Below are 23,351 nucleotides of genomic sequence, written 5' to 3'. Positions count from 1 at the left end.
ACAATCTGTCTGCTAACTATTACGATTGAAATGTATGGTCTCTCTCTCTTTGGCTCTCTATCGGTTCCTCTCTCTTTGAGGATGTATTTATTTTTAATTCAATATTTATTCTATCAATAAACATTCTTCAAGTTGTTATGCAATATACAATAGATAAATCAAATTCTTTTTAATTTAGCACGCATTGAATCAACTTTCATTTAAAAATTAAACAGAATCAAATTTAAAGCTTCGTGACTGCGAATATAAATATTTAAATTCAGTTTAAATAAAACAGCTTGAAAATACAGGTGAAAAATAAAAACAAAAAATAAAAAATGAAAAATAAAAAAAATAATGTAAGCTCGCATTACAAAAATAAAGCGTTTGCCTATTGCACAATTTCGACCTGTATCATTCCGTGAAATATTCAATCAGTGATGAATAGTTTACAATTTTTCATTTTCTTGCAATTCGCATTATACCATTGCGTGTGCACACAGAGATATCCAGTACACGCAATCAGTTATTTTCCGTAATTTCATCTATTGTTTTCCTCCGAGTCACTCACAGTGATATACATTTGAAAGAAGGTGAACATACAACCGGCACATGCACGTACAATTCGTGGCTAAATAAAATTTTCATACTTTCATCTTAGCTTATAGCGTGCGGCGCACGCCGCGCACCACGCAATCATCTTCGGCAAACATGTGCAAGCCTCTTGCACGGTGCAGGGAGAAAGAGAGCAAGAAAAAACAAAGAGAGAAAGAGAGAGAGAGAGAGAGAAGCTCGAGTCACGATTGGCTACAGACCCTTTTTTCATTACGACAAAGTAAGCAGAGAGAGAGAGAGAGGCAAACAGAAGCAAAATGGGTGCAAAATAAACGTCATGTTTTCTCGGAAAATAATTTACGTGCTGAAATCCGCACATACGTATGGTAGCAACAGCTGGGCACATTAAGCAGTAGCTGGTGTGAGCATCGATCGCGCGGAGCTTATCGGACCTACAGCATCTATCATAAATACATAAGTACAGCAGGCTCTAGATCATTATGCCCAGTTTACAGCAACACACATACACACGCGCGGGCGCGTACGTACAAGTGCAATGACAAAGGCAATCCTTTACTAATGCACTATTCCGTATGGATACGAAGCATCGTCTTTTGCTGCACTAGCGTCGACTAAATTACAGGGGGCGGGAGGAGGCACAGGAGCCGCAACCGTAGCTCTCACTAATCACGCGCCTTCGTGCCATAGGAGTTTGTGAGGTATGATGACACGTGCTCTGACAGACGACTGCCGATAACTTTTGTCTTATGACGCGCTCGCGCAACAGATAAATGCCCCCTAATTACCAATGCCACTTTGCTTGCGAGCCAGGATAATTATTGTGCATCACGCGGCCGTTCAGCGCGTCGTGCTGCTCTTTTGTACCTTACATTCTCGAAAGCGTGCACTTGATGACTCGCTGGACTGTACGTGTTTGCCTGTCCCCGACCTATCGGTTTTTCCATTAGTATTTTCATTTTTCGGATTGCTCTTCAAATCAACGCACGTTGCTCTGCAAGTTGCGAACTATCAGGAATACGTACAACATTTTCTGACGATATTATTCTAACCAGTTCGTTGTAACAAAGCACGATCTTGAACTGCGTCGACTACAAAAATTTTGTTGAAAAACCAATTGGCTATGTAGCTGACGATGTAATACCGATCATCGATATATTATTCTGACCAAACTAGGTCATTTCTACTGTAAGATACACGTGCAACCGTGAGCTATAAAAATCTTTGTACATTATTTACATTTTGTGTTACGAAGATTAGCCGATGTTTTTTTGCGTGCATCCCGAAAGCGTGGGGATTTAGAGCTGATCCCGTTTAAAAATGTTTCTGCGTATTAAAGAAAAGACGTATACGCAAAAGGGTTAAAGCTCGCCCTTTTGCAGTGGAGCAAGTAATAAAACAAAGCGCCAGGAAAATCCGCGCGCGCAACGCATTTATCCGTAATAACTAAGTATCGCAGCAGTAATACAATAAAAGACTTTCACTTCGCGAGCGTTGGAGAGGGTCGGTCGAGTTTGCGAGTGAAAAAGCGCACCGGAGCGCGCGCGTACATACACCCCTATCGCCATCTCCGCGCCCGCGGGCGTACATCGGTTGCATTAACAGATTAAAAGTGGCAAAAAGCACACCCGGCGATATTACTCCGGCAAAGCTGCCTCATTCCTCCCTCACTCTCCGTCTCTCTCTCTCTCTCTCTCTCTCTCTATGCAACCGCGCCACGCGTGAAACTTACGCGCTCGCGTTTTTCCTCTCCGTTCGTTTTTTTTCTCCTTGTACCGTGGTTTTCTCTCTACTCCGCCTTCTTTTTATCACCTTCCTGCGTGGCGGAGCCTTTCTCCTCGTTCTCCTTGTTTTACATACAACCCTGCCTGGCGTTAAATCCTGCCGAGCGAAATTAACTCGGCTATGAGGTTCTGCTACTCCTTCGCGTCTTGGGAAAAATAAAAGAATATTCTCGCGGCTGTGTGTATTCGCGACTGGAAAATTGCTCGTATCTCGTCGAAGGATAGAATTGCCATTCGCGTGTGGCGTTTGTTTTAAATTAATCATGTCTCGGAGCTGAAAAACTTCTTCTTAGCCTCGCATGGATATCTCAGCTCGGCTGAAATGATTTTCACACACGAGCGAGTTGCGGCAGTTCTTTTTCCTCTCGCTTTTGCAGCCACGAGCAGCGGCATCCTACGTCTTCGAGCTCTAGCACAAGTTCTTGTAAAATCTCGACGAACGCCCGTGGAATACTGACAGCTTGCTCTATCCGCTGCAAGCGGAGGTTTGCTTGCGCATTTTACGCATCTTTCACTGACAGATTCGCCAAAGCCTTCCCTTGATGCATCCTACGCTCGCAAGTGACTTGTTAACATTCTCAAGCCGTTCCGGTTAGTTCGCATAGTATGATCTGTGCTATTTGCACTATGTTACAATGTATTTCCATGATATTCCACTTGATGTGGTCGGATTTTATTAGCAAAATTAGAGTATCTTTTTTATGTACAATATTTATGAAAATCATTTGTGTTCTATCAGATATTTTATCGTAATGAAAGAATATCACAAATAAAAATGAAAAGAAATATCTAATAACAATTTTTATATATGTAACCAATGAGAGCAATGGCTCAATGGAATTCTTTAAATTTCTGTGAATACGACCGTGTGCTTTACATAACGTTTTCGCACGCTTGCGAAAGTTAAATTTTTATTTAGAAAAAGAAAGATACAATGAAACCATATAAAGCAAACAGTAAAGAGAAAAGTGCGCAAGCAGAGCAAATATTTCCGTGAAAAGCGTATAAATACATCGAATCTCGTATAAAGTGTAAGCAAAGAATCTAGACAAGGTATAGGTGGAAAGAGAAAGATGGAAGAGAGTACCATCAAGTTCCCTCTCACTCTCTTTCGAGAAAAAGGCACGAGAGAGCCATAAATAAAAAATAATTTGAGCCAGGCTTACTTTATAGTTCTGTCTCATGTAGAGATGTACAATGTTTGCTTGGAGAGAGCATCGAGATTGAGAAGGAATCAAGAGCAGCTCTCGCACAGTTGCGCAATACCCGAGAAATCATTCGCAATAACGCGCCATAGCAAACCGTGTTTCTCTCTCTTTCTCTCTCTCTTTCTCTCTCTCTCTCTCTCTCCGCCATGCAAATTCATGTTTTACGACACGACGTCGCAGCCAGATGGGATGCGTTTTCTGTTTTTCTTTAACGCGCACCCTCCTGCTCTACTCCCCTTCCAGCCCCGTGCGACATTGTCGTTCGTATCGAGTCGTATATCGCATCTTCGCCGAGCACATAAACAGATATGATGCAAATGCGCTGCTGTTGCTGCTCTCAAGACACGAAACTAAGAAAACGAATAGGAGCAAGCCTGCTGCGACAAAGCGATCATTCGGATTGAAAGACGCTCGCGTCGCTCGCGAATCGAAGTAATACTCGCTTTTGAGTGATATTGCTCTTTTGTGCGTGTCTTGTCGTTGTTTGTTCTTTTTTTTTATTCCCTTTTCGACAGGAGTGCCAATAGATACTTGTTGATTGTAGAAAAGGAAGGGCAAATGCGTACTCTCTCAGTAAAACGATGAGTTCGCTTATTTTTATTTATTCTACAGTAGGAAAGCAAAGAGTATAGGTAAATTAATACACTGCTTTTGCCTTCTTATTTTTCAGGTACATGACAACAATGCGCCTTCCACGGCTAATAACGAAAGTTGTAATCTATTATACAATAGGCTATTCTCGCTTCTACTGGTATTACGATCCAAACGGATTTCGCAGTATGCTTTGTTCGTAATACGAGACTGAAAGTATTTTGCTGAATAACTTTTAACGAGCTACTCTCACTGTACGCGTTGTTGATACTTTATTTTTCACATTTGTTATAGTCAGCCCATGTCGGCCGTGTGCCCCACTTCTATAAGGAAATGTACGTCAATTTCCTGCCAAACTTTTCATTGGTCCGCATTCTATTCACATTACATTTACAATGTTGCACGCGCGGTTGCCAAAACGCGAAAACGCATAATTATAATTGCAATTTACGTAGGTGATTTATACTCTCGCTAAACTGCATTTAACGCTAATTTCTGAAAATGCATCCCCGCTGATTCAAATACCATACACTGACAGAGGCAACAAGAGTATTATATAAGTAAGTATAACTTATAATTAAAAGCAGAGTGTATCGTGGCAACAGAGGCGGCAGTTTTGGCCGCGCAATAGTACAGTAACCTTGGTCTCGTGTATTATGTTAATGTGCCGTTGATAAACACCGAGAATAAAGGATCGGGATTGGCGCTGCCACCGAGTGCCCCTATATACTGCACCGAGCATAGTAAGCTCGACCGCCCCGGTGCACAGCAACGTTTGTCCAAGCGCGCCCGTTTAATCTTGCATTTCATTGCGCATCGCACTCCCACCGATTTAATTAAACTTAGTCGCGACTCGAGTCCCGCTTAATTTAGATCAAGCAGTTTTCTGCTCTGCCATTCTCTCTCTCTCTCTCTCTCTCTCTCAGGCTCGCACGCAAGGTCGCCGAAAGTATCGAGCAATTACTTCCTCGTATCTCTGCATCCATCGCTTTCCTGCTTTTTCGTACGTAAACTGCGGCTGGCTGGCAAATAGGTAACGAGTATGAGTACGTAATGCGTGCTGTGTGCACGCGCAAGAAATAAACTAACCGAGTTGCTCGCGCATAGCCATTTTTTTCGCAAGGCTGCACGCTAATATATGTATACATTTTCGCCGACAACAACCCTTTCACGCTGCAGTGGATCCGCAGCTCCGCGGGCCTCCTTTCCTCTCTCTCTCTCTCTCTTTATTCATCGGTATACGTACGCGTCGGCCCGTAGACTCGCGAGCTGGCGTTTGTTTTTGGCCCGAGAGCTTGCACCGCTCTCCTATTTGATTTGGTGGTATTGCTAACGCGCGCGCGCGACAGAAAGGGAGAGAGCTTCACGTATATGCCTTGTCTTTTCCCTCGCCCTTGTTTCTTTATCGCTTGGCCGCGCGGCCGCGAATTGAACTTCGCGAAAATTTGCCCCAGAACAGCCGTGCGCCGCACAGAGTCGTTGCATCGGCGCAAGCTTTCGCCCAACAATTTGAATTGCAAAGGGCTCGTGCGTCGTCGTAAACTCAGTCGCGCACATTTAAATAACGTCATTTGAATAGAGATTGCGATTATAAAAATGAGAAATCGCGCGCGCTGCGCTGTATACGCTCGCAATAAACAAGAGGCCAAACGAGCTCTGCTCTCCTACTTACCAACAATTCAATTAAGATGAAAAATTATTTTGCATCCGACGTCGACGCTGAACTAGAAGATGGAAGACTAAAGACTATGATAGTCATGGCTAATTATGCCAATTTTCATTCTCTCTCAGTCCAGCCATAGTGCAGCTTCGATTAGCATTCCGTGTTCGAGACGTGAGATTCATTCGACTGCAAGAGTGCAGGAAAAGTAAAAAAATAGAAAAAAAAACGAGAGCAGCTCTTTCAGGGTTATCGAAAAATTCGCGCGCTCTCATCGCCGAGGCAACGCGCGATAATATCCTGCAACGTTCGTACGCAAGCCTCCACTTCGATTTCGGCCCAGCTCTCTCGCTCGCTCGCGCGCACGTCTGTTCGAGAGTCGATGAAACGAAAATGCACTCGGATTATCCCGTAATACCCTGTTACGCTTTAATGCGAAGGGAGAGGGCGAGCGAACGCGGGTGCGGCGAAAGTCGCTCGCGCTCTCTGCCAATAGCATCGCCTAGTCCAATAGCCTGGGTTATATGCAATTCCGTCGATTTCTTTTCCCCCGCGGAGTATCTAATTACCGATATACCTCTACTTTTGCGTCGACTATCAACGACGATCGTTAACGAAGTGTAATATATATTGCATAGTGTGTACCATAATGTTGAGCTTAATTGTGTGTTTAATAGCTGTGCATCACCTTTTGTCAACAGTTTTCATTTCGATTCACAATCACGGCCAGTGAGGAAGAAATTTTGATTGTCCGTTGTTTTTAATATTTTTTTGTTTTTGTTATATATAAAGTTACGTATAAGTGTGCCTCCGTAAGATTTTGCAATATGGCATAATTGGTGTGAATAAATTAATTGAAAAAAAAATATTTATTTGAATAGTTGCACTTATGATCATGCAGTATATCTAGAATATTAGGAATAATAAAAGCATGCGTTACTGATAGCTGGTACAGCAGGCTTCGTAAAGAGATGATTTTCCATCGGAAAGAACATTCATTTTTGTAAAATCGTCAAACTTTTATAGGATTTTCTAGACTTCAGTATAATAATTTACTTATTTGTCTTAAGCCCTCTATCGGAGTTTTGTGTAAGGCACGCATTGCCATCGCTAAAATGAACCCTAAAAGTTCTATAAATGTATTCGAGCCGGTGCAAAATATATACGCTTCAGGATCTCTTAAAATTCCACGCATTTTTTATGAATATAAAGATTACGTTTTGAGTAAGTCTTAATATCTTTGAGCTTCTATAGTCTGCTTCGCCTATTGCACAACTGTGAAACTTGAGGTGTTTTATTTTAATGACGATGTTACATTACAACGCACTAGGGCATCATGCGCCTACCATATTTCAATAAAGAACTTAAAGAAACTAAGTTGAATCATTAATATTAGCTTTAAAATTTATGTTGAGTTGCCTATGAGGATTTTAGAAGCGATACTAACAGTAGCGTTTCGACTTCCGACGTTGATTAATCAGTTGCTGACATCTACATGCACAGAAAGTTCATTGAAAATAAACGATAATAAGATCAATAAATGTATATAATGAAAGCGTTTGATTAAGAATTTTATTAAAATTACTTGATTTAGAACTAAATTTAATGTTACCTGCGTAATATGATTAGGATAATGAATAATAAGTTTATTTATCATTTATTATAAACCATACGAATAAAAATTGATAAGCTCGTAGTTAAAATTGCATAATTGCTCTCTCGATGATTTTTTTTACTTCTTACGAACTACCGAAGCGATCTACAGATATTGGTTTGAAGTGTTCAAATCTTTTAACTGTTTGATTCTTCAAACTGGCTACTCGGAAGTTGCTTTTTTCTCGAGATTAAGCCTTCACTTCCCGTTCGCTCAAAGCTTCGTTATCCCTTCCCGACCGAAAAAGCATTTCCCCGTGAAAGTCTTTCCGGAGGCTCCTCGTCAGCCACGATCGGAAATCGAGATATAAATATCGATTCGAGGAGACTCCGCGGGCACAAGTTCACGCGCATTACCTGTCTCCTTTGCCATCTGTCTGGCTTCCTTTTCCGTGGTGCTCGGGACTACGGCGAAATTCAGATAAGTTTCGTCCCTCGACGGTGACTTTGGGGCTATCTCGGCTTCGTTTCGTTTTGTTCGGACTTCTCCGTGATAGCTCTTCTTGTCTTTACCTCCTTGAACCATCCACGTGACTTGAGAACCGGGTCACTGCCGATCGACCACGATTGATGCCCGATTCTTGCTTGGCATTTTCAATTCGTTCACGTAAATGTATAGCCGTATCATTCTCTAAGAAGGGTACAACTTACCTGATACGTAGTTTATGAGAAGATCCATTTTACTTTTCAGATATATTTATTGCTCCTGCTACTCACCAAAGAAAAATTCAACGTATCTACTTCGAACAAAAAAGATTAAAATGCTATGTTTTTTTTTTTTCTTCTTTTTTCAAATGATTATGACATTTTAAGTATATTTTTCTAGCAAAACGTGACGTCCTCAATTCTTTGCTGACATTAAATTCACTCATCCGCAAAATGAATGAGTTGATTGAGTCTATTAGGTCTATTGTGTAAATATAGCAAAGTCTATCAACACTAATGAAGTGTTTGGCATTCATTTGCGTTTAATTACAAAGATAAACTTTCAACGTTATCGTTTTTGACGCCCCCCACACCTACAAACTGTAATGCTCTTTTGACCAAGTTTTCAAAGTAGTATTTAATTCTCAAATACTCTTAATAAACGATTTCAATTGTATACACGTAAAATAATTATTAGTATTAATTCAGTAATACGTGAAAGTAAGAATATAAAGCGGGCTTTCAAAGTTAAATATATTTCTCTGCTGGTGTAAAATAGATGAATTTCGCAGACACTATCGAAGAGTCCATTTGCCATTTCACAGCCTTCAATTATTTCGATAGCACCTGAAGTCACCCTGACATAATTCGTAATGAATCTACAGTGCCAATCAGTTGGTTCTTCTGAAAGCAGATCTCAAAATGATTTAATAGAAATTTCAGAATAATAATTCATAAGTGAATTTCATCTCAATTCACGGATCGACAGTATTTCTTTCGTTACACTTCCGTCGCAATGACTAATTTTGAGATTTTCAATGATAAGCGCGATGTTATATGGTTACATAATAACGATATCGAAAACAATGGTAGAATAAATCGGGAATATGCAGCACAGGAACTTGCGAAAGATCTATATAAATGACCGAATTACGAAAAGTCCCGGAAAGTTGGAGGGCCACAATACAGACGAAAGCAAGTAAATTCTGGAAGAGCGTATGAATCACGCAAGCGCAGTATTGCATGACAAGTTGTTGCTCCGTCAGGTGTCGGAGCTTACATATGGGACGGCAAGATTATAAAAGTGCAGCGACGGGCGTCCCGTACGAAATCACGGGGGCCCCGCGCGTTCGTGTGGCCGGGTGCTTTTTCACAAGTGAAAGAGGCGGGGGAGGCTAGAATCTGGCGGGGCGTAGATCTCGCAGCCCTCCACGTCCCAAGTGATTTAAGCAGTCCGTGGTCGATGGTTTGGCCGCGAGGTGCATGCACTATGAGCTTTTTCTCTCTCTCTTCCTCTCACTGCCGCGGAAACATCCGAGGGACGAGGTTCTCGTTTGGCCTTAGGCCAAGCGTGCTGCTGCTTCTTTTTCTCACTATTCAGTGAATGTCATTCAGTGCGGAGGCGGGTATATACATGCGCGTGGAGCCATTCACAGATTTATCGGCATCGCACGCTGGACTGCTCCTGCGCTGCAATAATAACGAGCGCCAAGCCTTCGTTAGCTCGCTGCTCGAGCGTAAAATATTCAGACGGTTATTTATAGGCTCTCGACAATGGCAGTGAGGGTGCAGGTTGACAAGAGACAGATCACAGAGAGCGAGAGCGAGCAAGAGAGAGCCATACTGATTGGAGGGGGAGAGGACGCTTCGTCGCATTATATACTTTCGCGATAATGTCAATTATTAACGCGCTGATGGACGGACGGGTTAGCTGCGCGGCGAACCTACGGATTATAACGCGCGCAGGCTTTTAAAGGGACGACGCAAAATGTCTCGGACCGAAGGCGGCGCTGATCACTTTAATAACTAATCAGTACGTAGCCAGTCGGCCATTCAGATTCTGACGGAGAGGCTTTCCTTTTCTTGTCGTGTCCGACGTTTAATCGATTATTATCAACTGCGAATATCCTATTGCGGCCGATAAGAAAAAAGAAATTCACGAGCTTCGATTATTTTTCATTACGACGTGAACGATTTTAAGCCTTCTGTGCAGTAATTTTTAGACTGTTTTGTAAAATCGATTATTGATGAAAAATAAGTAATTGAAACGACCTATTCGATGCGTTCTCGTATGAAATAACACACGCAAAAAAGCGCTAATAAGTCAACGAAGATATGTTGTATTAAAGCTCGTATTTGAATTCGTGGCACTTCATAATCCATTCGTTACACTAATTAATGAGATTCTATAAAACGACGTTCACTTCAATTTTTTTCTCTGATATCGTCTCTTCCGTATATTTTCGCTAACAAAGCACGTATATCGAAGTTTATTTTAGCATTAAATTAAAAAAACTACATACGTGTTAATAAATCTTTACAAACTAAATTAAAAATGACGGAATTTGTCGCAACGTGAGCACATGTGACGTTCGAATTTTTTTTACATTGATTGAAAAATACTTCGTAATTATTTATAAAAAGTAAAATAAACAATAAAAAAAACATAGAAAAGAGGAAAAACAAAATTATTACAGTCGACGGAACCCTTGTCAGACTTCAGCCTCAGTTGATTTCATTGAAAATTCAATACGCTTAGGTCCGCCTTCGGGTACACTGGTGCGCGCGCTATATATCTATACTCGCGCATAAAAACAGCGAAAGTCCAGAGAACGAAAGTCGCTGGTGCTACTACTAAATCCGACCAAACCTAGGCGCAACAAGCTTTACTCCGCCGCTGTAAGATCCGAGGATAAAGAGAGAGAGAAAGAAAAACTGTCACACAGAGAAACCAAAGAAGGAGGGAAGCGGGGTGGCGCGAGGGTGTACCAAAGTTGACATGTTCGTTCGCAGAATCCTTTCTTTCAGCGGGCTTTCAACGAGCAAGTCGACTGACAAAAGGGCTACCTCGCACACGTACGTATTCGCAACAAAACTCTCGTTCTCGCAGCAGCAGCAGCAGCAGCACGCGATCTCGCAATCACAGGAGAACATGCACGTGGCCTTATCGCCGGCCGCAAAGTGAAATTATTCCACGAGCGAAAGCGCTGATACAGAGCTTGCAGTAGCTAGATGCATATACATGCCTCGCCGTTCCTTCCGCTCTTTTCCTCCTCCTCTCTCTCTTTCTCTCTTTCTCTCTCGCCTGAATGTAAGTCGAGTACTGCTGTTGCTGCTCGACAAGAGTCTCGTATGCCTTACCGTGTGAGAACAGCCCACTATATACGAAGGTAACAAAAGGAGCTAATTTTCATTTTAATCGCTCGACCTACCACACTGGTCGCTTGATTTGTCACTTAAAACCTCGGAAATACAATGGGCACCTCTTTAAAAAGTTGTTAGCACGTTGCGTTGTGTGAAGTGCACGTGCGTGTGCTCAGTGCAAGTGAAAATCGCGTCGAATCAAACGAGTTCAACCAATATTCTTTTTAACGCGATTCAAGCGATTAAACGCAGATAAAATTTGATTACGATTCCAATATGAATCCCGCTCTCTCGCGACGTACAAACCGTTCAATGACGAAACCCAATTATGCGAAGCAGATAATTATTGTTATTGATATGATCAAGTTGGGAATTCACTTGCGCTCGCGCGAGCGTTTATCTTGGCTGAGCGGGTGCTTTCGTGCATCGCACACACGGCTCGTTGCACAAGTTGCCTCGCATGAGGGCTCACGTCGCACGTAAGTCGCGCGCGCTCGAGGTAGGAATGAAAAGAAAGGAGCGCGACGCGGAAGTAAGGAAGAAAGAGAAGAATGATAACGCAAACGAGAAGGGAGTAAGGGGAGGTGACCTGATTTTTTTACAAAGCACTTCATGAAGTTTTTGTTGTTTGCGCTAGGCCAGCCGTCGACGCCGCACGCTTCGTTAAAATGAAATTTAATCATTTTTAGGCGACACACACGCGGCCAAGTTTTTGCTCGCTTGGTTATGATTTTTTTTTTCTCGTTTCTCACAGTCGTAAACCCACGACACGCATCGCTCAACAATCTCTTGAATAATTCATCCAAAGTTATCTAATTAGACTTGCTCTCACGTGAAAATATTTTTTTCGGTTAGCGCGATCGATGGATAACTTTAACACGCTCGGAGCTGCATTCTCCTCGCCGTTGTTTACCTAACCGCTAATGATTCCTTGGAAGAGATACTCGTTAGAACAATTAGAGCAAGGTAAAATAACGTTCGATTGGCTGTTGCGATATATAACGTGCGCGGGAAAATCCTCGCATCGTTTACTACATAAAAAGCTAGGAAGAGATACTCTCTTTTCTTTTGTTACTTTCCAGGTTACCTAAACAAACGATAATTATGAATAGTTGAAGCGTTAAATAAGAGAGGGAGAAGGAACTTTCTTTGAGCAAACTCTCTGTCGTATATTTGGTAGCCATTCGTGGCGTCGTCGCGTGGCGCCAAGCAGTATTCCTTCAAGCGCCAGACAGAAAAATCCATCTTATTATTCTCTGTCGCCATTCTTTCGAAGCATTTAATTTGTCAGGGAGGCCACTTTAGAACTTGATTTTAAACTTCTTCAGACTCAATGTTGTCGCGTGGCTTAGCCAGATTAAACTCTCTCCCAAGAAGAGAACATACACATGAGAAAGAGAGAGAGAGAGAAGGTAAACTGTAGAGATAATCTTGCGCTTTTCTTTGGCCATCTTTCACGGTGCTTACTGTTGGTGGCGCAGAAATAAAATACTCGAAGAAGGAAAAAGAAAATAAGAGAAGGAGAGGGGGGGGGCACAAAATTGACAGTCGAATGGATTGAAAAAGGCACTTGGAGAGGGAAAATTGAGACAAGAAAGAGAGAGAGAGAGAGAGAGAACGTGCGTGATAAAAGACTGTCGCCCCCTTCGAGTAGATAAAAGGCCTCTGTGTTTTGGCTGTCTCCGAAGCCAAGTAATTCGATAAAGTCAAAGTTACGATGTTTCAACTAAAAGCGCGTCATAATAGCGCTTTAAAGGACTCTTTGATGCGGTGTGCATCCTCATCCTGCACGATATATTGCAAAAGGGCTCCTTCTCGTACAGCTAAATACTCTTCAAACCACTTTACAAAGTAACTCACTTTCGCGTAATGATGTGAAAACAGAGTCTTCCGAGTTTGACAAACTTGGCATTTGTTTAAAAGCAAAGTGCATTATGAAATAAATAAATTAAAAACAATTAGCTGCAATTGCGACACAACATGTCATTAAAAATCTCGAGTAGAACAAAAAAATAAAGCGACACGTTGCAGCAATGCAAGCTCCATTAGACGACGATCGATTCATTCTTTCTTTTTCTTTTCTTCGACTTTTCGGCAGCACGATTTAAAAAACTGCACAAGTCCCTCGTGAACGTTTTCTCTTTTTCTCCCTCTCTCGCGCTTTCTCTCTCTCTCTCTCTCTCTCTCTCTCTCTCTCTCTCTCTCTCTCTCTCTCTCTCTCTCTCTCTCTCTCTCTCTCTCTCTCTCTTTTACTCCCACTGGACTATGTGTAAGATCGTGTCGGCATTTCTTAACAAGGGTATGCCTTTTTTCCGTCATTAGCCGATCGCAATCGCGCTAACCATTGTGATTACCTCCGGGTCAACGTATGTATAGGTGGGCAAGCTAAGGTGCTTATTCGCGCACTTTTACTTCGTTTTCTCCTTTTCCGTGGCATATGTGTGTGTGCGTGTGCGCGCGCGCGTGTGAGTGCAGTTCGTCGATTTTTTTCTCCTTTAACAGCCTCTGAACACGTGCGAAACTCTGTCTAAAATTTTCTTGGCTAGATTTATGACCTCGGTAACGACTTTATGCATACGCGTAATTAATTTCAGATTTCTGTTTTTAAAATGTGCGTGCACTGCTGTCGTTAAATTCGTGGTCGTGATAAAACTATCATAGGTTTACGTTGCTGAAGTGACGGCAGGTATATACCTAAATCCTCTTAGAATCTCGCTAATTTTTGACGCGATATTTATTTTCTTTTCTTTTTTTTTACAAACTATTACCTCTTCTCCAAAAAAAGTTCACTACCTTCGCTCACGCGACAACCACATTCTGCAAATAAGCAGTAATGATGTATTTCGTCTTCCCGATGGACACTTATTGAACTTTTTTATTAACTTTAAAGGGATTGAGCCAATATTTACATTTATCGCTTTATCTAAAAAATAGGCTTTTTTTTGTCGCCAACGTTACAGAAAAGAAATTATGCAAAAGTATACGAGAGAAAGATGATCAAAATTCAACGCACGGTTCAAGTACGAGAACTGGCTTCTGAAATTTCGGGCGCAACCGAGAGAAAATCCCGCAGCAATCGGCAAAGTAATATTGGCACTAAAAATAATGCAGCTTATGCGCGCGCAGAAGTTGGGGGGGGGGGGGCACGCTGGCGCGTGGAAAGGCAAACACGAGCGCGCGCGTATTAAGCGCGACACACGAAAAAGGGGTCTCGCTGATTACATGAGCGTAATTAATAAAGCCGGCTGGGCAGGGTGCGCGGCGGTGAGCTGCCCGTCCCAGCAAGTGACTCCAATATCGAGCTAGCCGTGCGCTCTCGTAATTTCGTTTTCTTGTTTTCTTTTCTTTTGCGCTCTTTCCTCCCCTTGTACGAGCGCACGCAATGAGGCGAGGCGATAAGCCGCGCGTGCAAGCTCGCGTAGCGAAGGCTGAACGGACGAGAAAAAGGCTAATAATGGCCGAAAGCTCGGCAGTGGCAGGACCCTCCTCGCAAACGAAAGAGGAAAACAAATCGTCGAGACGCGATGCTAATAGCGGGTCCGAGCTTTCGTACGGGCGACGCGTGCGAGCCGCGTATACCGTGCCGCTCGAACGTTTCATCCGTGACAGCGGAATAAAACGCGCGTGGTCGCGCGCTCAGCCGACAACGAGGGCTGCAACGACGACGACGGCTAACTCTCCTTTACGCGCCATACGCCGCTAACGATACTCTCGCGCGGAGAGTCGTAAGCTCGCTGATCTTGCGTGCTCGCACTTTTTAGCGCTGACCGTGCAGTATGCGTAACTGGTTTTGCAATTTCACCTGGGCTCGATGGCATCTCACTGCTAAAAATGCGCTCGCTCGTGATTATCCATACCTTTTTCTTCCTGGAAATCTGTACACGCCGTTCCCTTTATCAGTGCTTTCGTGGTTCAAATTTCATTCCCAAATATAATACACCGGAACTATCACTTGATCAATGCAGTTCATTAAACTGCTTAATTGGTTTCAAAATCAAATGAATCCCGCAAATTGCAATTAACTGCAACGTTGCAATCATTGCGGAAAGCAAATTCATACTCAGTGCCATTAAGGAAAGAAAGGGGGAAAACGAATCAGCGGCAATATTCCCAGCCGAAAGCGATCGGGGACCGATAAATCGCGACAAGAAACGAGCCAGTAGCAGGAACAGCCGGGGCGCGCGCACTCACCATCATATCTGCGAATAAAAGGAAAAAGTCTCGGATATAATGAAATCCTTTCGCTGCAATCGCACAGAGAGAGGGAGACGAGAGAGAGGAAAGAGGGCGGGGCGGCACGAACATATAGAAGAACGGAAATCGGGAGAAACGGCGAGGGGTTCGCAGACAGACGAGTTTTTATCGTTATCATCGCCATCCTCCTTCAATAAGGCAATCGCTTACAATCGAAAAATCTCAACATGCATCGAAATGGCTTCGTCAGTCATAAATCGTCCACGCATTCGCGCATCTATACAAACGCGTTCGCTTACATTGTTATATACGCCGAATGTCGCAGACGTACGCTAAAATTTAATGTGTCCGCGTGCTCGCGAGAAATCACCGGCGCTCTTCGGGGTCCATACGCTTTAATGAATTATAGTGGCGCGCGCACAAGTTCGCACGCAGCGTTTACGTTAACAGCCGGTGAACTGCGAACTGTCGCTAGTAGCGGGTAGTGAGTGCATCGGGCTATTAACGTCAGATCGCTCGAAAAGAGAGTTTATTGGCACGAAAGCTAGGAAGTTATGCCAGGTGTTATCTTGCGAGCTCACGCTCGCGCTGCAGGCTAAACTATTTCTGTAGGACGACGGTACAGCGTCCTGTCTTTTACGAGCGAGCAAACCTAATACCCGAGTGACCAGTCTAGCGGAACAGATACACACACGCGCGCGCGCTGTAACAGCGCCGACGTATATGCACACTCGTATCGAATCTCATTACGCTCGCCGAGCTATATACACATACTCATGATCAATCGGCGAATCGTGAGGAAAGAGCTTCTCGGACGAGAAAGCTCACTGCTGCTGATGATACGCCAACCAGCTTTACGACTTTGGCTCCTATATATCCTTTGACGTTGCCAAAGCTTTTTCAATTGACTTCTGCCTGCTGCTGCTACTACTGTAACTCGGCAATGCTATATATTGGCCGATTCAATTAAAATTCCCTTTTATGGCTCTCGCTTGCAGGGGAGATTAGAAGCTTTGCATTTTATTCTATTGGACTTACAATCAGAGCAAATTGATCTTCTACGATTTTGGTGAATATTTTCTTCTTGTAATTCTCCATCTTCTTTCGCATGATAGTCGAAGCTATGTTAGCGGAGATGTACTCAATGGACAAACAATCGAATTCACCGAGAGCTTTCGGCTGCGCAATTATTCAGCATAATTTGTAACGGCGATCAATGCCGTTGCCTCGCGAAACATTTCCCACTCTGCGCGTTGCACACTAAATAAATAAAGTCGAATTAGTAGAAAGAGAGAGGTGGAGAGGAAAGGCAAGGACCACTAATCAGAGATAACTGCCAATTAAATTGAAAGATTCATTGCGAGAGCGTATGGCGTTGCATATAAAGCCCTTTTACTATTAGATATATTGCCGCCGAGTTCGGCAATATCAATCGGCCGCAATAATTGCAAAATGCCTTCTTCGGAATATAAACCCGAAAGCTATGCAATTTGCGGTAATGCACACACATACACACAATGCGCTTATAATTTATGCACCAGGCGGACAACCACGAGTAATTAGCGTATACGGTTTTCCAAGCGATCAGATCGTGAATTATCAAGCGGCAGTCACCGCCGACCATGCTCCCAAAAACAAAATCGTCATTTTTCGCAAATTTTAACCGATTATAAAGCTCGAATTTAAAAGCTCTTGCAAATTTCAATTATCTGCGCGAGAGTTCATTGATGACGTTTATAATTACTTATATGCCATTGAAAGCAATTTTCTTGGTTTAATTCCATCTCTCAGACTGCATTTGGAATGGTTAAATGAACTTTACAAATATCTATTTCAATTTCAACGAGACTTGGCAAATTTCACCCTTTAATAAAGAGATCATTCGAAATGTCCATGCAATCATTTTTTTAATTCTTAATAACTGAGAAATCTAGTTTATTCAGTTGTAGCAGTTTAGTAGTTCAATCGAAGTTATTCAATTCGCTTCATATATTTTACGATTTATTTCAACGAAAACTCCGAAAACAGAATCGAGCCACGTTATTATAAAGTCAATTAAATTCAATAATATTTTGAGATTGAATTTCAAAGTTAATACAAAGAAAGGAAAAGGAAATAGCTTAGCCAAGCCAAACATACAGCAATGGTATCATATATTGTTTCTTTTTTCATTCTCGTTGCCAATAGCCAATAGCGAAGTGCACAGCTAATATACGCCAGCGACACTATACAGGGAGGCCAGTTGATAAACTGATCGCCATTCGATTGAACTTACATTTTGGTGCAGGTCAACTGGAACGGTGACGGTTGTCGCAAAAAAGGTTGGTAGAAAAATAAAATATCGCAACTTAAATCCCGATATATCGTGCTTCAATAGAGCATACGTGTGACTCTTTAAAGGGGTAAATCGTTAGCGCGAACGCGCCCTTTTTACTCCCCAACTGGCACGTTCTCTCCGCTTGCTCACTTGATTAAAATCCAGACGATTATTATTTGTGTCGTCACGGCCAGCGGCAGCGCCAGTAGCGTTCATGAACAAACTCACCTCTACGTGTGCGTCAACTTTTTGATTTATTATTTATTAATTTACAGAATTTTCCCTACCGACAGGCGCTGAAAGTAGGACCGCGGGGCTCTAAAGAGAGAAATAAGTGGGGAAACGAATGAAGCTGCAGCAGCAGCGATGGGATGAGGTACATATGAAAATTGTAATGTTCTTCGCAAGCAAAAAGCCTGCGGGGCGATAAAAATGTCTCATATTCCTGAAAAAGAGGACGAATTTGAGGCCAACATTTTTGTGTAGAATTTTGAAAGTACATTCAAGTTCAGCCCCCGTGCGCGCGCGCGCGCTTGTCGCCCAACTACTCTGAATTATGACACACCTTCGCGCGCTAGTACTCTTTTACTTTTAATATCAAAGTTGCGGCTTCCTTCTTTTTTTTAGACCCCGGCGGTGGTCTTACAATGGTCTGTTTTCTCGCGGCTCCTTTCAATTTAAGAAGATAAAATTCGCGAACCCCCGAAACATCCCTCTGCAACGAGTGAAAATGTTTCTCTTTTAAAATGTACATTTTAAATTAGAATATTTTCAAAAGGACGATCTTGAATACCTACATATTTTTAGAATGTGTTAAACTTAAAGAGTTTCAAACAGTACACTTTTTTCAACGCGCGCGTCGTTCCACTTCCCGCGCTTCGCTACGCGTAACCACAAACTCTATTTTTCTTACATATGGCGAATTGATTACGTACAATTTTCAATGACCTCAGCGCAAGCTTCAAATTTAGCTTTCGTAAAGTTTATTTTACATATATACTTATATACTTAAGTGTTCTATGTATTTTGTCAATACATCCTATCGGGCCCTATCGAACTAGCGTATAGCATGGCGTGAGTCTACTATATAGTATGTGAGGCCCTATCGAGTTAGCGTTTAGCTTAGAGAGGGTAGAAATACACTAGCACAGCGCTAAGTTGTATAGACATAGCGTGGTCTATAGCGTACAGCAGACGGGGGCGGCCTTATAGAGTTAGCGACACTGAGCTGCAAATGTCGAGACCATGCAATAATCTGAGTAGCGCTACCCTTTCTCATTATTATGTAATAAATGAAATAATGCAATCATTTAGATAATAATGCAATTTCATATACATTGAGTATGAAATCTTAGAGGTAAAAGTGCACATGGGTAGTATAGAAAAAGAGACAATAATATTTGTAAATTTGAGATGTATTTATTGATATTTTATACAATAATGCAGTATACATTTTATATTATATAATTTTTTTCTCTAATTAGTCATATACTACGATATATTCGACGATGAAGAATAAAGCAGTAGGCAGCAGTATCATTAGAAAATTCGGTTCTTGTCTCAAATTCAAGTCGAACATTTACTGCAGCATTCTTGATTGATTCGTTACGTTTTGAACAGTCGACAACTATTAGAGGTGATTTATTAATAAAATCAGAATTATATAATATAAAATGTATACTGCATTATTGTATAAAATATCAATAAATACAAATCAAACTTACAAATACGATTGTCTTGTTTTCTATACTACCCATGTATATACTTGTGTACCATGTATATACCCATGTATATACTCTAAGATTTCATACTCAATGTATATAAAATTGAATATCTGCATGTGATAATTCAGCAAATAAACCTATTAAATCAGTATTTGATACAATAGACGAAAAAAAGAAAGAAATAGCAACAAACATCTTAACTCAATAGCAAAATCAGTACTAGGTATACCAATAGCACAAATTAACCATATTAGAATGACTTATAGGGATGTCCGTGGACCAATTTGTGAAAGATCCTCCGTTTCCGAAGCCGTCGCGATTTGGATTTTCCCTAAAAATTTCCGATTTTAACACGTCGTTTTTCCTCTGTCATACAGTAATAAAAGCGCTGCTGCTCTCAATGTCTTGCGTCTCCTTTTCCCCAGCGTTAAATGTAAACGAACTAGTAAAATAAGACTGTAAAATAGATATAAACGACGTTAAAAAATGGTGGCGAAACCTCGTTAATTAGGAGACGATCGGTCGATTCCCCGGCGTCTCTCTTTTTCTCTTCTTTGCTCGAAGCTTGAAATAACGAGCATAGGCGCAAAGGCGTCGCCATGGCCGTGAAGCCGCCAGCTCTGAGAGTTTAACTCTTGGAGGCTATAAGACCTCGCGAGAAGCTCCGCGTCTGGATACTGAAGGTCACCTGATACGGCGAAGGCAGCTGATAAGCTGTCTTTGGGCCGGTAGGCTACAGAGCGAGAAAGCGGGGAGAAGGAGGGAGTGGGGAAGGCGAACTCTTGGTTGCTCGGATAGAGCCGATGCGCGCTTGCCGGGGTCGGAGAAAGTCTGGGAGCACCCTTGAGAGGAGAGGATGAGTTGGACTGTCTCTCAGCTGCGATCATTCTTTCGCTATCTTTCGTCGAGCGAACAAGACCTTGTCCGCGATAGTTTTTTTTTTCTTAGTGGCGTGCGTTATTTTTTAGGTAATTCATTCGTTATTTTATAATTGTGATATTAATTGTTATATTTTGGCCAGGCCTTTCCCCGTACAGAACCGGGGTTTTTACGCCGTATGGTCTCGTATTTGACTTACATTAAGAAAATTAAAAATTTATATTAAATTTCAGATTCCTATTATTATTTCTGCTCACCTAGTCCCTAACAAAGGATCTAAATTATATTGGCAATAATAAAGTCATACTTAATTTTTAAAAAGGTATCAAAGGTAAACAAACTTTTACTAATTCTGCATATTCATTAGAAGCACAATCTAAATATAAACATTGTAATTGTTGATGAAATCGTCTTCACATCTTCCTGCAAATGTAATTCACCTTTTCAACGTCGAGATACGTTTCCACATTATAGAGAAACATGTGCAGTTGGATTAACTTGTCCTTCTAGATTAAACCAAATTGAAAGAATCGTATTTGCGAGAAATATGAAAGCACCTACAGGGAAAGTTTTTACTGCCAAACAAAAGCTCACCAGATTCTGGTGAACACTTGAATGAATAAGTGCAATATTTAGTTTAAGCTTACTTATTACAGTAATACAACATTGCTTAATATAAGTAAGCAAAAAAAAACTTTTTTTTTTTATGAAATGAAATCTTATAATTTATGTATAATAAAAAATAAATTCGAATATACTTAGTACGTAAGCTTCTTTTATATATCCAACCTATACGCAGGTAACTTGTTCATCTTTTTAGGCACTTACTAATGTATGTGGAGCAATCCATGAACTTTGTATTTTTAGATTAAATAAATATGTTAATATGTTAAATTATCACATTATTTAATTTATTACATAATAATACGAAAGGGTAGCGCTACTAAGCTATTGCATACTCTTCTAACTCTATAGGGTTACCTCCGTTTGCTGTACGCTATAGACCACGCTACGTCTGCGCAACTAGTAAAGCTGTACTAGCGTCCTCCTCCCCTCTCTAAGCTAAACGCTAGCTCGATAGGGCCCCCGCATATTAATAATTTAAGTATTATTTTCAGTAGTTCTGATCAATTATAGTACTACCAATCAATTCTATCAATAATTAATTGCGAAATTAATACTCATTATCATTTTATCATCAGCTCCCATCATCATATTCTGATGTCACCGCCAGCTTCTAACGCATCTTGACATCGCCGCCAGATCTCCCGTACTCTGACGTTACCGCTAACTACCACCGTATTTTGACGCCATACGCCAGCTATCCCTCATTTCTATGACGTCATCCATAAAACATACGTAGTTTATCTACTATCATAGATTTCAATTTTATCCCGATCTGTGTACTCTGTTGTAACTCGTGAACCTCCTTAAAAAAACCTTTTAATATTACCGCGCAGAAATCTCAATTTAAATGGGTGACGCGATAATAGACTCGGAGTAATTTTATGACAAAATAAACTATGTTTAAGTAATTTATATTTGTATTCTAACAGTGATTCGTTTTTATAAATCAAATTGACGCCTAAGCGATTTCAGTACATTTTATTGGTTTGATAAAATTTTTCAGTAGCATATCACTGGTATTTATTGTAAAAACGATTTGTCCGTAAAAGTGAGAAAAAGTCAGAGAATGAAACTCGTGCTGATAACGGAAAATAGCCGAAAAAAAACCGAGTATCGGAAGAGGAATACAGGCGCGTATCGCACACGCGCAGGCCAAGTGGAATGCTTTTCCAATAAAATAAGATATCTTTGGAGAACTATCTCAAGAAGTCTTCAAGGGCAATTCGCCAAAGGTGCAGGGTCTCATCGCATACGATTATCGAAGAAAAAATCGACGATAGTCTGGCTTCAACTTTAACAGTGAAATTAGCTAACTTTTGCCCATCCTAGTCGCATCAAAAGTTTTTCCTCTTTGGATGTTATTGGAATTTAAAAATAAAAAAGGTGCTCCTTATTTTTGTGGAACAAAATTTTACTTCATTCCTCCATAATCTCAGGCTTGTTTAATAAAATGTGCATCTATCTATCTTCATAATCAATGTACTTTATCATCCTGTAACTCAACACGAAAATAAAAAAAAACACTAAGTCTCACACTAGCAAAGTAACTTAAAGCGTATCAACTATTTTTCATTTTATGAAAAACTAAAATACTTGGGCAAAAGTTTCGACCTCCCTTTCATCCCCGCTACTTGCCCGCTTTCTTTTCTCTTATCATCTTCAAGGCGGGCGCGGGCACGAAACTTAATAACACAACAGATACACAAAGTGCGACGAGAAGAAAAAAAAGCAAGCCCGTATTAAGGTCTCAGCAGCATGCGGGGCAAAAAAAGCAAAGCGTAGCCGAAGAAAGTAAGCGCTCTTTAAGATCTAAGGAGGAATGCGCGGAAAAACTTAAATATTTATTGGAATTTAAAAGTTCAGCCCCATCGGGGTATTTAAGAGTTCGGTCAAAGTAATAAGACGAGCGAGCGACGTCGTCGTAGTACGCCGCGATCTTTCTCGAACTTGTTAATAGAGTGTCCGGCGGACATCCCGTATAGCCGCCTTCAAGGCACAAAGTAGAACGTAAACAACTTTGCAACCTATTGTGCTTCGCAAAACTCCTTGGAAAACACTTTTTTTCCCTCTTTTCTCCATTTCAATAATCCTCAATGATGCTACTGCTACGAGAGGTGGCCGTCGCAAGTTCGACTGCATTTATATTGCCTATGCATTGAAATTCTGTTGTGATCGTTATGGGACTTATAAATCTTTTCTATTTGTATTTTCATTTAGATTTTGTAAGTAATTTTGACTTTAATATAAATGATTTCAATTTGCGTGTATTGCTATAGAGTTTATATTACATAACTATGAAACTCAAATTAAATATCAATTAATTTTCATTAATGTTTAAATTTATGTGTTCAATAATGTTTCGTACTCGTTTTT

Source organism: Phymastichus coffea, unplaced genomic scaffold, assembly GCF_024137745.1.
Source record: "Phymastichus coffea isolate CEN01 unplaced genomic scaffold, Cenicafe_Pcof_1.1 PCOF00036, whole genome shotgun sequence".
Taxonomy (NCBI): Eukaryota; Metazoa; Arthropoda; class Insecta; order Hymenoptera; family Eulophidae; genus Phymastichus; species Phymastichus coffea.
Note: the sequence above shows the minus strand (reverse complement) of the source record.